At 42.6% G+C, this 16,211-nt stretch overlaps 1 long non-coding RNA gene across 1 annotated transcript in view; it reads left to right on the top strand.

Annotated features, from left to right (window-relative positions):
* The window catches only part of LOC143642094 (uncharacterized), a 40,152-nt gene extending 27,061 nt beyond the window's left edge, over positions 1 to 13,091 (top strand). Inside the window, exon 2 of the long non-coding RNA XR_013155578.1 lies at positions 12,460 to 13,091. This is a non-coding gene — a long non-coding RNA (uncharacterized LOC143642094). The remainder of the gene's footprint in view (positions 1 to 12,459) is intronic.
* Positions 13,092 to 16,211: the final 3,120 nt, after the last annotated feature.

Raw genomic sequence — 16,211 nt, 5'->3', positions numbered from 1 at the left:
TAGCATTACCTTCCTGAGCTGCAATGAACCAAAAAACATGACAGCATTATTCTAAGCTGCCCTTGTAAAAAGAGCTTCTCTGCTGTGGTTGCTCATGAAATCCCCAGAGGTAGCCAACTGATTCTAGTAGGAAAAAAAGAGGACTGGGTGGCCATCCCGGCTCTTACCCACCACACCTGGCATTCTGGGAAAGTTACTTCACCTTGAGCCCCGTGGGCTGGTCTTGCCCACCTATAAGGGTTATTGTATAGATCCGGTGTGATCATGCATGTGAAAGCACTTGGGAAGCTGCCAGGGTCTCCTTGCAAATGCTGCTGGTGGGTGACATATGTTACATGTGTCTTTGTATGGTATGTTATGCATGACTCTATTTCTAATAACATCAGGAATCTGAAGTATGTAGAATTTTGTTTGTTTGTTTTTAGATTGACTCAATTTTTCTCACTAGTAGCCAATCTCTGTGTGAAGGGTGCAGTCACTGGTACCAAGAGTTTTTTAGGGTTGTCATCCCCTCTGCTGTGGCTCATAGACATGGCACATTCATCAAGGTGCAATCTGTTCAGTCCCCCAGGTTTCCCAATGCCAAACTCATGCTAGGGCAGAGCAGGCTGTGTGTAGGGCAGGGGTCAGAATCCTGCTCTAGCACGTATTCATTGCATGACATGGAGAAGATAAGTTCATTGTTCTGAGTCTCCATTTCTTCCTATGTACCTCTCTCCTATGCATCCCTGAACATCCAAAAATGGGATGCAGATATCGACCCCAGTTTTTTTTTTCATTGAAAGATTTATTGATTCCAATGAAACAATAGTTTGGTGGATGGTTTGAGGACAGGATTGCCTCTCAATCATATAACACAGTGATTGGAATGTAATAGGTGTCAATTAATATCAATTTAACAAGTACATGTTTAAAAATCCTGGTAGATGCTAAGTACGGTGGTGCATGGTGTATTCTCAGCTACTTGGGAAGCTGAGGCAGGGGTATCACTTAAACTCAAAAATTTAAGACCACCCTGGACAGCATGGTGAGGTCACTATCTCAAAAAGAAGGGGGTGGGGATCGAGTTTAGATGAAAGCCATGAAGTAGCCCAGTGCTCCAGTTGAAAGTAAAGCACATAATCCCACATATTGCACTGATCTGTGTTCCTGCATAGGTTTATGTTGCATGGCTACAATGACCCAGAGAAGGTACAAAATATTTGGAGGAATCCAGAATCATGTCCTATGAGGACTGTTAGGAATGGGAGATGCTTAGCCTGGAGAAAGCTCAATAGGATCATGTTTGCTGACTTTAGAAGTTTCAGTAACTATTCTGACTCTTCCAAGTGAGAGGCCCACTGATGGGGCAGGTATCAGGTTGATCATGGCCTGTTCATGCAGCACAATCAATCCAAGGGTCAGGATATGGAACTATGTCCACAAAACAATCTTAAATGAAAAAATAAAAGAAATGGTCATCAGAAGTATGTTTTTAACAAAGCATATAAAATCATCCAACATCATTTCTGTAAAATATCTACCTATGTAACTCTGTATACAAATAGAAAATGTCTAAGAACTTAAAATGGAAGTTAAGAACTTAAAATGTGAAGAGGGGTTACCTCTGGGGAGCAGCATTTGGTGCCTTATAGTGAGGAAACTCTAAATCTTCTCTTTACAAACTTTTATAATACTTTACAAACTGCCGTGTTTGATTAATCATGAAAAAATTTTTAAGAATAAATGGAGTGTCAATGTTAAGAAGAGAATTAGAACCATCAGAATTCAAAAGAGTCACTTTTTCCAAGTGAAGAACTTCTTTTCCCTGGAGAGAGCCAAGGGAAGGCTGGAGAACACTGGGTCAAGACAGAGATGGGTGCTGGCTTAGCAATCTATAAGGGTTTGTCGCCACTGTGACTCTATTATGTTTTGAGGTTCTATGAGATAAAACCATTGCATGGCCATACTTGTTACCACTTAAAAATCATAATCCAAAGCAAGAATAGAGTTGATGCTGTGACTATTACTGGTACCTTTTGTTCTCAAACTCCCTGTTTGCCCTTGTTTTTGGCAAACAGTAGGGCAGCAATACTATTATCCTGGGACATTTTCTGAGTGAGTATATACTACAGACCTTGTGGCTTGCATATGTCATTTTATTTATTTTCCCCCGTAGTAGTCCACAATAGGCTTTAGTGCTATTTCCATTTTATAGATGGGATGACTGAGGCAAAGAGAGGCCAAGCACTTGCCTAAATTCACACAGCTAGTAGTGTGGTGGCATTGATTTTGGATGCCAACTCCTTGACATCCAATCCACCCCTCCCTCCCTAATGACTAAAAATGTGACCTTGAGAATCGTCTTCTCCCTAAAGATGGGCTTTGATAAGACCAAGCCAACAATCGTAATGAAAGTTTAAAAAATAAACATGTTTCTTCCTTATTGTAACTGGTGTGGTGATTTGAAAACTGTTCGTGTATTTTCTCTGGTCAGTGTTTCTGATGAAATGACCTTTGCCCTTGTGGGGCCAGGCGTCCATCTGCCTGTGTGGGTAGGGTGGGAAAATGTGAGGGGAGGATGTGGAGATTAGAAATCTCACATATAGACCCTGCCGACAAAGGTGCAAGTAATAACTTTGAAAATAAAATTGCATTCTGACTGAAGACAATGGCTTCACAAGCCAGCTATTGTTTTCAGGAAGGAGTTTCTAAATTCCTTAATTTCCCCCTAAAATATACAAAGGCAGGGACCTTGCTTTCTCAACGAGAGGTGGGAAAGCCTGGTTACCAGGCTCCTTGCTCTGCCCTATAACACTGACTGGAAGTGAATATCATCATGCCTCTTTTCAGCTCTTGGAGTTATGGGAACAAGAGAAATGGGCAGGAGAGGATGAGGAAGGAGGGGGAGAGATGAGAAGAAGGCACCTGGGCCTGTTCCTCTCTGAGCTGAAACTTCTGAACAAGGATAGGCATCAAAACCAGCCAGAGAAGGGTCAGGGAGTCTGAGATCCGGGGCCTTGCCCTGCTCCTTGGACCTGGCTTGAAAGGATTCTGAGTCTCTTCAGGAGGCTTCTATGCCTCTGAGAAACCTTGGAGAAACCTTGGTGCCTACAGACTTAAGTCCAGACCTGGTTGTATCTAGTGGTCTGGTGGGAGAGAGGTGCTGAGCCTTCAAGGACAGGAGGCCTGAGGTGTCCTGTGGGTCTAGGCCATACTGTGAGCCCCGAAGATGGTCAGGTGAGCAAGGCCAGCTCCCCCCCCCTGTCCCCTTCTAGGTCTTCTTGCATGGACGAGAGGACAGTGTCAGTGGGACAAATAGAGGCTGGAGGTTGAGAGAGGACATCTGTGTGGGGACCTGCAGACCCCTGAGAGACCCCCAAGGTTGAGGCAGCTTGGACTCACTGAAGACCAGCCCTTGACCACAGGAATCCTGCCCACCAAACTGAGGGGGAACCATGATGTACACATGTAGACTCACCCAGAATGAGGCAGCTGGAGGCACTGGACGGCTGAGGAATCTCAGAGGCCACATCATCTGGAACAGTGCTGTCTAATGGGACATTCCGGGATGTTCTGGAGCCGGGTGTGGCTATTAAGCACTAGAATCATACTTCAGTTGGTGATACTGAGGAACTGATTTTTTTCAAAATTCATTTATTTCTTAAAATTTCACTTGTGTTACATGATAACCATATGGTGGTACAGTGTGATATTTCAATACATGTACAGAAGCATAATGATCAAATGGAGCTCATTGGCAAATCCGTCACCTCAAACATTTATCATTTCTGTGCTTTGAGAACGTTCAACCTCCTCTCTTCGACTTTGACATATACGGTATGTTATTGTCAACTGTAACCACCACTGTGCTATAGAACACTAGATCTCATTTCCTCTAGCTTTGTACCCTTAACTGACCCAAGTCATTATTTTTATTGTAAAAACATAAAATTAAGAGAATTTAAAGTAGAAAATCATAGCATTCATAATTCTGACACCCTAACAGGATTATTTGTGTCTTCTCTTTGAGTCTGTATTCTCTCGTTTATATTTTTTGAAATCATAGAATGTGTGCAAGATAAAAGTCAACTTTGATTCATTTCATATAGGGATATCTTGGAAGAGAGTGAAACTGTTTTAGGTAAATGCAGTGAAAATAAATGTTTGTTCTGTATTTTTTGAAGAATTATTTTAAGGAGTCAGAAGGGAAGTCAAGTAGGATAGGCACATGGGGAACTGAATTGTAATTGCTCATTATCATTTAAGATTGAATAATCATCGGTGGCTCCAATGCGGGAAGGTGCATATTTGAGGGCCACTGTTCATTGTACTGGGTTGAACTGTGTTGAAAGCAGATAGGACAAGGTACTAGCGTTTTTGCCTCTCACATGTGGAGATTGTGACGAAGACTGGATTAGCAACAGATCAAATAAGAAAACTGGTTCTCTGTGCATTCAATGGTCATGAGATAGATTTGCAATCGCCTCTGTATTTTTGCCAATGACTATGTGCACTTTGTTGAAAAGTCTGGAAAATACAGATGAGCTAAGTGGGAAAGAAAGTTAAAGAATATCAATAGTCCCACCACTACCCTTTTAATTTTAATAAAAATCCATGCAGTCAGATGGGTGTGTAGGTGTGTATGTGTGTGTATGCTTATTTCTCAGTGGGGAATCACACTGTCCTATTATTTTATGATGAGTATTTTCCCCTGATTTATATCACAAATAAGCCCCACAAGAAAATGCTAAGTCTGGCTTCAGAGTTTCCTGGTCCTGAACAATCTTGGCTCCATGTCCTGTTGGCTAATTTCTGCTCATGGCCACAACTCCTGTGTTGACTGCTGCTCTCCTCCAGCCCGTGTCTCCCCACCTTCTGGATGCATCTGACGACCCTTCCCTTCATCCCACTAGACTGTGTGCTTTCTCTCCCTGAGAACCCCACTTGGCCCCACAACAAAGGACTTAGAGAAAGATAATGGACCCCACCTGAGGCCAGGGGTGTAATTGCCAGCGATCAGTTGAATGGGGGAGACCAGTCCTTTCTCCTGGTTGGGAGTGGGTCCTCGTCTTGTCTCCACTGAAGATCTAAAAGGCAAAGAGGACATCAGTTGTTTCCTGTTTGTGGCAGTCTCATCTTTCCTCACCTGTCCTTCCTGTCCCTTTCCTGTCCCCTTCTCTTCTCGCCTCTGTGCCCTCCACAGCTTCCTGCTTCTGTGTCCTGCCCTGGACGCTTCTCTGAGCCCACAGTGGGAATGCTTGAAACGATCCCCACCAGCCAGGATCACTTGATAGTCCGTTTAGTCAGCTACAAAATAGTTGAAAACCCCATTTCTAACTTGACGCATTTCCAGTTTGGGAAGCTTTCCCAGGGGTGACTCCATTTTCTCCATGGCAAATCTTTATGACCCTAAGGACACTTGTCACTGGGGCAATTCCTTGAATTACCAAACAATGAGAAGTGAAAAAAAAAAAGGACTAGGAAGGAGTTGTTCACTAAGGATAATTGGCTTCACACTGAATGAATCATCTCTCCATATTTGTGTGCCAAGGTGATTAAGAACTTACTGAAAAGAATTGCTGTCAAAATTATTTTAAATTATTTTATTCAAAAAGCACAAAATGGTACAGAGAGAAAAATCATTGTCTGTCTCACCCATGGCTTGGAGAGGTTTTTCTCTCCAGAGGCGACTGTTGTTACCTTTCCCTATGGAGATGATGATGATGCCTTTCATGTGCAACCAGGTAGCAGCCAGCTCCGTATGCCTGTGAGGATAGCACACCCGACTCTTGAAATGTGGCTAGTCCAAACCGAGATGGGCTGTAGGTATAAACCACACACCGCATTTCAAAGATTTATAAAACAAAGAATGCAGAACATCACATCAATATTTTCATGTTGATTTCATATTGATAGTATCGTGGTATCACTAAATGCATTTCATGTGACTGCTAGAAAATGTAAAATTACATTCATGGCTCTCATTTGTTGCTTGCATTATACGTCTACTGGACATGCTGACCTATTAAAAATCAGTGTGCACGTACACACAATTGTGTGTTTTTCAGTGGGCACAGGCAAGCAAGGTAGCACAGTATCAACACTGCTTTGTGTCTGAGAAATGATTTCACATCACTACATGAAGAGATGATAAAAACATCTATGGTATTTTATTGCATAGAATTCCACATATATAACCAGTTTTTTTTGATGAGGGGGCCTGGGGATTGAATTGAAGGGTGCTTAACTCCTTAGCTACATCCTCAGCTAAAAATGCTTTTACAAAAATTTTGAGACAGAGTCTCAATAAGTTGCTGAGGCTGCCTTTGAACTCGCAAACCTATTGCCTCAGCCTCCCAAGCCTCTGGGATTACAGGTATGTGCCACCATGCCCAGCCTAACCAAATCTTTTTGATAAACTTTGAGTTACTTTTCCCCCACCCCCCATTTTACAGATAATAATACTATGATAAATAGCCTTGTATAAGTTTACGCTTAGGTAGTTGGAAAAACTGGGTCAAAGAATGTTTATTTACATGTTTGTCTTTGAAGAATGTCAAGTGTATCTCTTTTGAGGACCTGACAATTTGTACAACCATAAGCAATGTGTGAGCATGCTCATTTCCTTTCAATCTCCTAACACAATGTATTATCAACATTTTTATCTTTGCCAATCTGATCATTGGAAAACTTTACGATTAATTTAGAATGCCTAGTCATACGTTTTTGTCTAAAATATGTGAGAATAATAATTAATTTTGTATAGCAAAGTATGGTTTCCAAAGTATTTCCATGTTTTCTCATTCAGTTCTTAAAATTACCCAGTGATAATAAATACTTTACCTAGAAGCAAACCAAAACTGAGATAAAAAGGAGAAATGAATCTCTGTGTGTGGTAAATACACATTTAAATTCATATAATTATTAACCCAAAATGGAAGCAGATTCTATAGGTTTTATTTTTCCCATTTTAACAGATGAATCACACAGCCAGCAAATGAGGGAGGGTGGTTAATGATGCTTCTTTGCTGTTAGACAAGCATGAGTTAACTGTGGCTTAGTGGTTTTTACCAGCTGTGTGAATTTGGACAAGTTCATTAACATATGTACATATTAATGTGTAAAATGTGGTGAATAGAGCTGTGGGGTGTATCTCAGTGGTAGAGCACTTGCTTAGTATGTGCAAGGCCTGGCTTCAATCCCTAATATTACACACAAAAAACATGGAGAATACCTGCCCCATTAGAAGGGGGTCAAACTTAATAGAATAGTGCAGGTAAGTATTAAGACGATGCCAGACACAGAGCAACCCCTTGCATGTGTGTGTTTTGCACATGTATGTATGTGTGCATGTATGCATGTTTATGCCAAGATTTAAAACCTGGTTCTTAGTTTCCTGAGTTCCCAGCCAGTCATTCCCATTCCTAGTGACTCAGTTCCCCTCTGGGCAGAAAGATTCAGTATTTTGACCCAGTTCTTATCTTGATATAAGTTGGGGGAAGGGCAGGAGCAGTGAAGAGACATTTCCAGGTATTCATGTCCCCGCACCTCGCAGCATGGGAAGATGTCCACCCTCCCTGGACTCCAGTGTCTTCCTCATGCAATGGGTCGTTGGTGACAATGTGCATTCTCTTACAAGTTCCTTTGAGGTCTCAGAGCAAAATAAGTCGAAGCTGCATGCCCATGGACATGAAAACATGGTGACACTCACACTGAACACCCAGGTGGAAACTGTCCAAGACCCGGGTCACTATGGATTTAGGTCAGGCAAGTCATGATGTGTTTAACCTGCACCCATGTTAAGGGTATAATGATCATATAATAAACCACAGTTGTGAAATGGAGCAGGGCCCTCTGTGACTTTCTTCTTTCCCTTTATAAAAAAAAAAAAAATGAGAGACAGGAAGTAAGTGATCCGGAAGTGCAGGAACAATAGGCTTTTCCTGGAAGAGTGGCTCTGAAGCGGTGACTAAAGGCCCAGACATGCTGGGCAATGGGGCAGAGCCAAAGAGCACCCGCCTCAGCGGGTGAGGGGCCAGGGGAACCCACAGGACGCTCCAGATGCTTGCAGCCCAGGGTTCAGCGGGAAGGCGTGATTTACTACCCCCTGTCCACTAGCACGAAGGGGAGATTACGGCAAGGTCACCCTGGACCTGGAGACCATCAAGTCACTAATTGGCAAACACTGCTACCTCGAAGAACTTCTTAGTCTCAGGCAGGAACAGCCATGGGGCTGTCTTGGTGCTTTGATAAAGAAAACATCATTTCTCTTGGTACCAGCAAGCGCTTGATTCCTCCTAGGCCTTGTGAAAACTTGAAAAGCCTTTCTGTGGTCCCTCCATCATCTCCCCACACCCTAAATGGGATAAGGAATCTCAGCATCTGCCTTGCAGGGGTCTCTAGGAAAGGAGGAAATTCCTCTGTAATGGAGCATCAGATTCAAGTAAAATTAATGGTTTTGTGTATTTGAAAAAATATTTTAAAATGAGAAAGAAAAATTATTCACAATCTGCCACTTCGACAAATGGAAGAGAGTTGCCTTTGTTCCCTTTCATGCTGTGCTCCACAGGTGACAGCCGTAAAATAATAGGGCATTTTCCTCCCATTTTTTCCCCTTAACTGTGCAATTATATTTATACCCATTTTCATAAAATGAATGCAATTTGCAGTGTTTTACCCAGGGCTTCCATGTGAGTGCTGAAGAATTCTTCTTTTTAAAAAAATGGTTACAATGAGATATACACAAGTGTAAAATGATATCACAACCATGGGAAACACGGACAGTTTACCACAAAGTTAGACTTACACTAGTTGTTTATCCCAGAGAAATGAAAACATGTTTACACAAGGTTTTCTACGTAAAATACATAAATCCACAGCAGTGCAATTCATGGTAGCCAGAAAAAGGGGGGGAAAAAGGAAACAATGTATATTTCTATCAATTGGTGAATGAAAAAAACCTAAAACACATTCCTCACTATGGTATACTACTCAGCAATGAAAAGCAATAATGCATAAATATATACAATGGCAGCTGGGCACAGTGACCCGTGCCTGAAATCTCAGCGACTTGGGAGGCTGAGGCAGGAGAATCACAAGTTTGAGGCCAAAAATTAAAAAGGCTGGGATGTAGCTCAGCGACAGATCACTACTAGGTTCAATCCCTAGTACTGGGGTGGGGAAAGCACACACACATAGATGACTTTGATAGCTCTCAAACATTTTGGGTTAAGTGAAGGAACCCAAACACTAAAGTCCAGGTACTGTGGTTCCATCTATGTAATGTTCTAGAAAAGTGAAAACCACAAGCAGCTCAGTAGTTCCTGGCAAACAGGGATGGGGGTGGGGTGAAGGGGCAGGGAACCTGAATATTTTGCAAGAGGGCTTGAGGAAGCTCTTTGGGAAGGTAGGGAAAGCCTTGATGATGGTTATGTGACTGCTTGCAATTACCCAAATTCCTCCAGCTGTGTTCCTAGAGATGGTGAATATGTCAATTATACCTCAATAAAACTGAAAATGAAAAGTTTTCAAAATATTTGACAGTCACGCCTGACTTCTAAGCACTTCGCAGGCGTTAACTCCCTTTAATCTTCACAGTGACCTACAAAGCAACCACTTTTATCAACTCCATTTTACAGAGGGGAGTCTGAGCCCTGGGAAGTGAAGTGATTTTTCCCAGGAGGATAAGATGCTGATGCAGGCACAGTTTGATTTCAGGTAGCTTGGTTCTATCACTCACACAATTCTACTCCGTTGCCCCACAACTTGGATCCGATTTCGCAGCCTCTGGACCATGGATGGAGCGCAGTTTTGTCAGCCATTCCAATTTTTTCTTCTTTGCTATTTAAAGCTTAATAAATATTCATGCTGTGAATCTTCCTTTACCTGTGTTTTTCTTTCTGAGGGGTTATTTCCTAGCAGTGGGATTGCTGGATCAAAGAGGAGGTCTATTTACAATTTTAATTAAATTTCCTTTTTAAGCATCTACTAGGTGCCAAACATATTTTCTTATTCATAATATATTTAATTTTCATGGAAAAAATGTTTCCCTAAGACCCATGCCTTAAAGGTTTGTTCCCCAGCTTGGAGCTATTGGTTGGTGGTGGAAAATTTAACAGACAGGGTCTGTTGGGAGATTTTAGGTCATTGGGTGTTGGGGGGGTGCCCTAGAAGGAGTTTGTGAGACCCTGGTCTGTTCTTCTTTTGCTGGTTTCTTTTCTGGTCATTATGTGAATTACATCGTTTAACCATGTGCTCCTAACACAGGCCCAAAGCAATGGGCTCAATTTATCATGGAAATTGTGAGCCAAAGAAAACCTTTCCTCCTTATAAGTTGATTATTTCAGATATTTTCTTATAGTAACCGAAAGCTGGCTAAAACACATGGCGATCTCACTAGCAGATGTTTTATGATTGTCCTCATAACCTGAAGTGGTTAAGTGACTTAAGTTCCACAGGAAATCCCAACTCAGGTCTCCTGACTCCATATTCTATGTGAATTCTACCATTTGTTAGCTATTTGTTCTGTAATCATAATGGGAGTTTTCATGATTTATTCTTAGTTGCCAGAATTTAGGCCTAAATCACCATGTCAATCCTGCCATAGGTTTTCATAGTCTTTGGAGCTCAGTGTTATTAAATATTTATCCTGAAAAATTGTTTACATAGTGTTAAGGTCTGTAAACAAGTCAGATTGGCACCTGTTATTTTGCCAGAGAAATGTTAGAGTCTGTAAACAAGTCTGCATGGTGCCTGGCAAAATGCCAGAGGGAGTGGTTTGTGAAGTAACAAAAGCGAGCCATTAAGTGTGGAGATTCCTTATTGGTTGACTGCTGTATCTATTTTATGCTAATTAGATAAGCTGTGTAAAATGTATAAATACCCCTCTTATTCTACAATAAACGGCTCCTATTCCTGCATCAACGAACACAAGTTATTCGTCACCCCCCCCCCCCCCCCCCCCCCCCCCCCCCCGTTACTCTACTGCAGCCGAACTGCGGCAACATAGTTCTAATTATTCCTAACATTTTAATATGCTTTATGTTAAGGGATATAATCTATGCCTTCATATCAAGAATTTGCTTAGTAGATGTTCTAAGCAGAATCACAGCATTATTAAATATATGAATACAGTCTGGTCTTTCAACAATGGACTATAGACAAAGATGTGGGTTTTCTAAGTTCCTTTTTCCTCCTGGTCAAGCCTTTGTTCTGTTACATGTTGATGGGTCAACCTTGGGCAAGTGGCTTTCTCATTTTAAGTACAATTTTTTAACGGGAATAACAAAAGTATCTTATTCTATAGAGTTATATAAGGATGGGAACAAATAATTCACACTGACATCCGACATTCTGCTGGGCATGCAGGGGGTCTGAATAAATGTTAGCCCGTAGCAGTGGCAGCAGATAAATCACGGTCAAGATTGGATGTTATTAGCAATCAAGAGCTGGGTGCAAGGTGTGGTCCACAGGAAGATTTAAAAAAAAAAAAAAAAAAAAAAAAAGAGTATGGAGCCATCTTTGAGTGAATAAAATGAGGTGATTCGGTAGCTGGAGTAAATGGGGTGAGAAGAATCTAGGGTGAAATGAAACTGACCACTAAGCCGGACACCAGTGGCCAGACTCTTTAAGCTGGTTTCTGTTGAAACTCCTCCATGCCCTCTTTGGGCTTCTGACCATTCCTTGGTTTATTTTGTTCTGAAACCATCAAGATTCTTCCTTTAACCATTTCCATTTCTCATCTATGGTCCCTCTCTGGCGATCCGCTTGGGCTTAGGTAAGTGCTGGAACTTCAGAATGATTAAGGACAGAGGAGGAAGAAGATGCTTTATGCTTGGGAAGGAAAGATGGCGGAGGGGCTTGGCCGACTTGGAGATGGGGGCAGGGCAGGAAGGAAGGGAGCTTAAAGTGGCAACTTTGGATTTGATTTCACCATTGGCTTTTTAAGTTCTCGGTTAATTGAATCTTTTTGCCAAAATGATAAAATGCTCCCCTTCTGCAATTTGGGATCAGTTGATAAGAATTAATCAGAGTCTGTGAAGTGTGTTAGGAGTGTAGGACCCACAGCCCTATCTAGGTATGTGTGGGAGCAGTTTCACCAGATGGGAAAGTCAAATTAGTGTTGCTCTCTGCAGCTGGGCTATCTGGGGTTTATCTGGGGAAGAGGCTGAATCTGTTGGCAAACACCAGACTTTAGGTTTGATCCATACCTCATACTCCATGTCCTCCAATAATTAAGAGTTGGCTCGATACCAATAATGCAGGAGCCTCAGAATTAATGTGGGAGTTGGAGTGAATTGCATATGGAGGCTTAGTATTACCTGGTCTTAACTACTGAGTTTCTAAGACCAGCCAGGAAATCTCACATAAAGAGTTCTTTTTTTGGATATATTGGCTCCTGTCTTATTGTATTTGATGCAGTAATCCAATGAAAATAATAATTTTTACTTTTCTGGTTTATTTGTGGGTTGGCTGCAGAAGCTAAGGAACTCAATCCTGAAAGAGGACAAGGAGAAAAATGGATGAATGAAGGCTCCTGCTCCCTCGGCCCCAAGCTGTGTGAAGACTTCTCATGACCTTCTGTGGCTTGGCCTGCCCACTGCCCCTCTGCACACAGAAGCCAGCTCTTTCTTCTGGAGAATCACATCTCTCTGATGCTGATCTTACGGTTTGGATGGAGACTGCACTTTGTGGGGACTCAGGTCCCACCAAGGAGAAGTCCACATCCCTCTGGCCACAATAATTAATTCTGGGGTGGGCCTTTGACCAATGCCAGATCAAACAGAGACAATCCGGAGGATCAAATTCTTGGGAGAGGAATCATCTCTTTCTGCTGGGACTGCTACACTGGGACTACTATACTAAGAGCTGCTGGAGGTCATCTATCCTGCCAGAGATCAAAGCCAATACAAAGGAAAACAGAACCAGGAGATGAATAATGCCTCCTGATGATACCACACACGTGTCTGGATCCAACTGTACCTGAAACCTGGATGCTTGTTAAATGAACAAATTTCTCAGATTTTTTTTTTGTTGTTCTGAGCTTTTATTTTAAATAAATAAAAGTCTGATAAATAATAAATAAAATAAACAGATTTTAATAAATAAAAGCTGAGTCTGAGCTTTTATTTTTAATCCTCCAATAATTTAAAATATAAATATTCTATACACAGAAAAGAAGAATATCACTATAAAGAAGGCTCTTCTTCCCTACCCCAAGTTCTAGAGAAATAAAATGTTATAATATTCTGTTAATTTTCATAGTGTTCAAGGAAGAAAAATATCTCAGTAATGACCCTCTCCCTCTATTGGCTGGTATCCAAAATATGTCAGGATGAGAAATCATATTTTTCTTTTTCCTCCCTTTCGAATGTGTTTCTGACAACTACACAGCGTTCAGACAGCTAGCGTTCATGTACAAATTCCCTGTCTGACCTCATCATGTTCAGTTGTATCTCTGGTTTGCAAAGACGAGGTGTCCTTTCTCCCTTGTTGGTCTTGACTCTAACATCCATTTATCTGTAGCTCTGTGGATGCCATGTTTCTCTTTTCAGAAGAGCGTCACCCCACACAGACACAATTCACACTGACAATGCAGATTGTCCTTCCTCCAGGTCCCAGGGGAAGGAAGAGAGGACTTGGAAAAGGTGTGGCGATAGTCTACAGAGAGAGAAATGAAATTGTTGAGACCAAAAATGCCAAGCGGAGGCTGACCTTAGCCCTGTGTTAGAAGGATCCGTTTTCCAAAAGAGCAGAGTTAGTGCCACTTGTCTGCGACCAGGAGCCAAACATTAGACTCAAGTCGGAAATTGTAAAATAAAATTGGCCTAATGCCAAGAAGACACTGAAATGGGAATTCCCTAACTCCAGAGGTCTAGTTTTACACTACAGGGAAGCCACGCTCAATTGACATGGATTCCCCCCCACACCCCCAGATCCTGCACCAGTTGCCATGGTCAGATGAGATCATTCCTAGATTAGTGATTGAAAACTCCAATGCCCACAAAGACCAGGCAGCTGGCCACAGTTGGGTGGTGTCTGGATCCCTGCATGTTGGAAGGGGGCTGCCACGGCTCCCTTCAAGGCATGTGGGGACACACAGTGGGTCCCCGCGTGTGCTCCCCTCAGAGACGGCAAACTCAAAAGTCTTCAGTTTATAGCCTTTGACTCTTTACTAGTAACATCCATGATGGTGCCAGTGGCTAGAGATCTGAGTTGTGATCAGGTCTCATTTATTTCACTCAAAAGAAGCCTAAGGGTGGTGGCTTAGAGCACAGACTCAGGGGTCAGGGTGACCTGGGTTTGTGGCCTGGCTTTGCCATTTACTAATGCCATGACCTTATCCAAGAAACTTAATATCTCTGAGTTGCAGTTTCCTCATCTATAAAAAAGGGTTGAGGTTTCCACATGAGTCTCAAGAGTGGGGCTAGCAGGGCGGGGGGTGGGGGAAGAGTTTGAGGTTAACAGCATGATGTTCTTAAATCTCTCACCCAGTGGCTACGTAAAAGTGTAAAGCATTAATACATGCTGGTCCTTCTTGGAATAGAACTGACAGAAGTTCAGCTAAGATAAGTTTTTTGTATTCTCCAGAAACATAGTCAATGAGACAGTGTTGTATAGTGGTGAGGACCACACATCTCAGAGTGGAATCCTCTTCCATTTCTAGCCTTGGGTTTTTGGCCTCAATCTTTTCATTTGTGAAATGGAGATCTAGGGGTGCCTATCCCAAAGGATTCTAGGACAGATTAAATGGAGGGAACATGTATAATAAGTTAAGATTCCTACAGCATTTAAATCAGAGCCTGGCACACAGTAAGAAGTCTGGGCGTCAAAGATCATAATACTATTATTGCAATAAAGTTTTAATAGCTCTCACGCCTTTTCACTTGAGTTAGACTGTACACATACCGCAGAGTTTAGCGCTTGCACTACTCTTTCATAACACCAGAGGCAATTACTTTTTCCCTTAGAAAGCTGGAAGAGTCTACCTAGTATTATAAGGGCCACTTTAAAGTAGAGGTGGATGGATCCCTCTACTTCAAGCCAACATATTGAGTTCAAAAGTAATGCCCACTGGGTTGGAGACTCCCAGGGGGGCAGCACAGGGAGGTGCAGGGCTGCCAGCACATCCAGGATGCTCAGGGTTTGTGCTCACTGTGGACCTGGAAGGTGAAAGGTGATCTCACTGGCTTTGTCCTTACTAAACTCCTGAGGCAGTGGATCTGCAGTCAGAAGCATTCGATCTCCATTTCAACAGTGTCTCCAGAGAGGCTGATACCTTCTGCCCTGGATGGAAGCCTTTGTGCACACACAGATTGCAAAGCACCAGGAAAGTGCAGGGAGCAGGGAGTTGTGGAGAGAAGGCGCTGGGCGGGGGGGTGGGGAGCAGGGACCATTCTGGGCTGGAGCTTACATGTTGGCTCAGGATCTTGGAGGAGCTGAGGCTGCAGGCTTGCTGGACTTGCAGGACAGGAGCCAGGCGGGACAGGAGACCTTCTTGCTCTTAGTGGAATGCTGCTCCGGTGGAGGCATCTGTGCCCAGGGCCAGTCCTCCACACCCCCTGCTGAGGCCTCCCTGAGCTCACAGCCTTTAATGGCTTCTGGAAGGAGACTGCTGTCTCAAGGCGAAGAGGGTAGGATGCTCACCTCGCCACCCACGCCAAGCCATAGCTCCCAACTCGGGGCACCCTAGACCGCCTGCTCCAAGGAAGAAGGGACTGGAACTGAAATAAAACTTTTATTCATTGAAATTGTGATGAAACGTTATAGAATCAGGCTGAGATGTGTTTAAAAGAGGCACTTTCCAGCTGGGAGTGGGGAGGAAAGCTGTCCACAGAACAGTTTGGTAGAGTTTATTTGAAAATGTACAAATATTTCATGTATGTGTCCCTCTGCTGAATTGGGATTCTTCACTCAACAGTCGGTTACACAGGCACAAGATATGGAATCCAAAGGCTGCTTTTGCAATTCAGCCAGAGTGGGTGATAGTGGCAGGAGAGGGGGGTTCTAATTGTGGGGTGACTTTAGGTGAGCCTTTGACCTGTGTGATCCTCAATTTCTTCCTCTTTAAACTGAGGATGAATGTAACCCTTGCTACCTCTCAGAATCTTGTTTAGGGGCAGATGAAGTGATTTCTATGAGTTAAGTTCTTTATGAATGATCTAGTATGGTGTAAATATTAGCTATTATTTAATGAAATCCAAATTCATTTCTCTACCCATTGACTGGTT

Source organism: Callospermophilus lateralis, chromosome 8, assembly GCF_048772815.1.
Source record: "Callospermophilus lateralis isolate mCalLat2 chromosome 8, mCalLat2.hap1, whole genome shotgun sequence".
Lineage (NCBI taxonomy): Eukaryota > Metazoa > Chordata > Mammalia > Rodentia > Sciuridae > Callospermophilus > Callospermophilus lateralis.
This window is presented reverse-complemented; position numbering and strand designations above follow the sequence as displayed.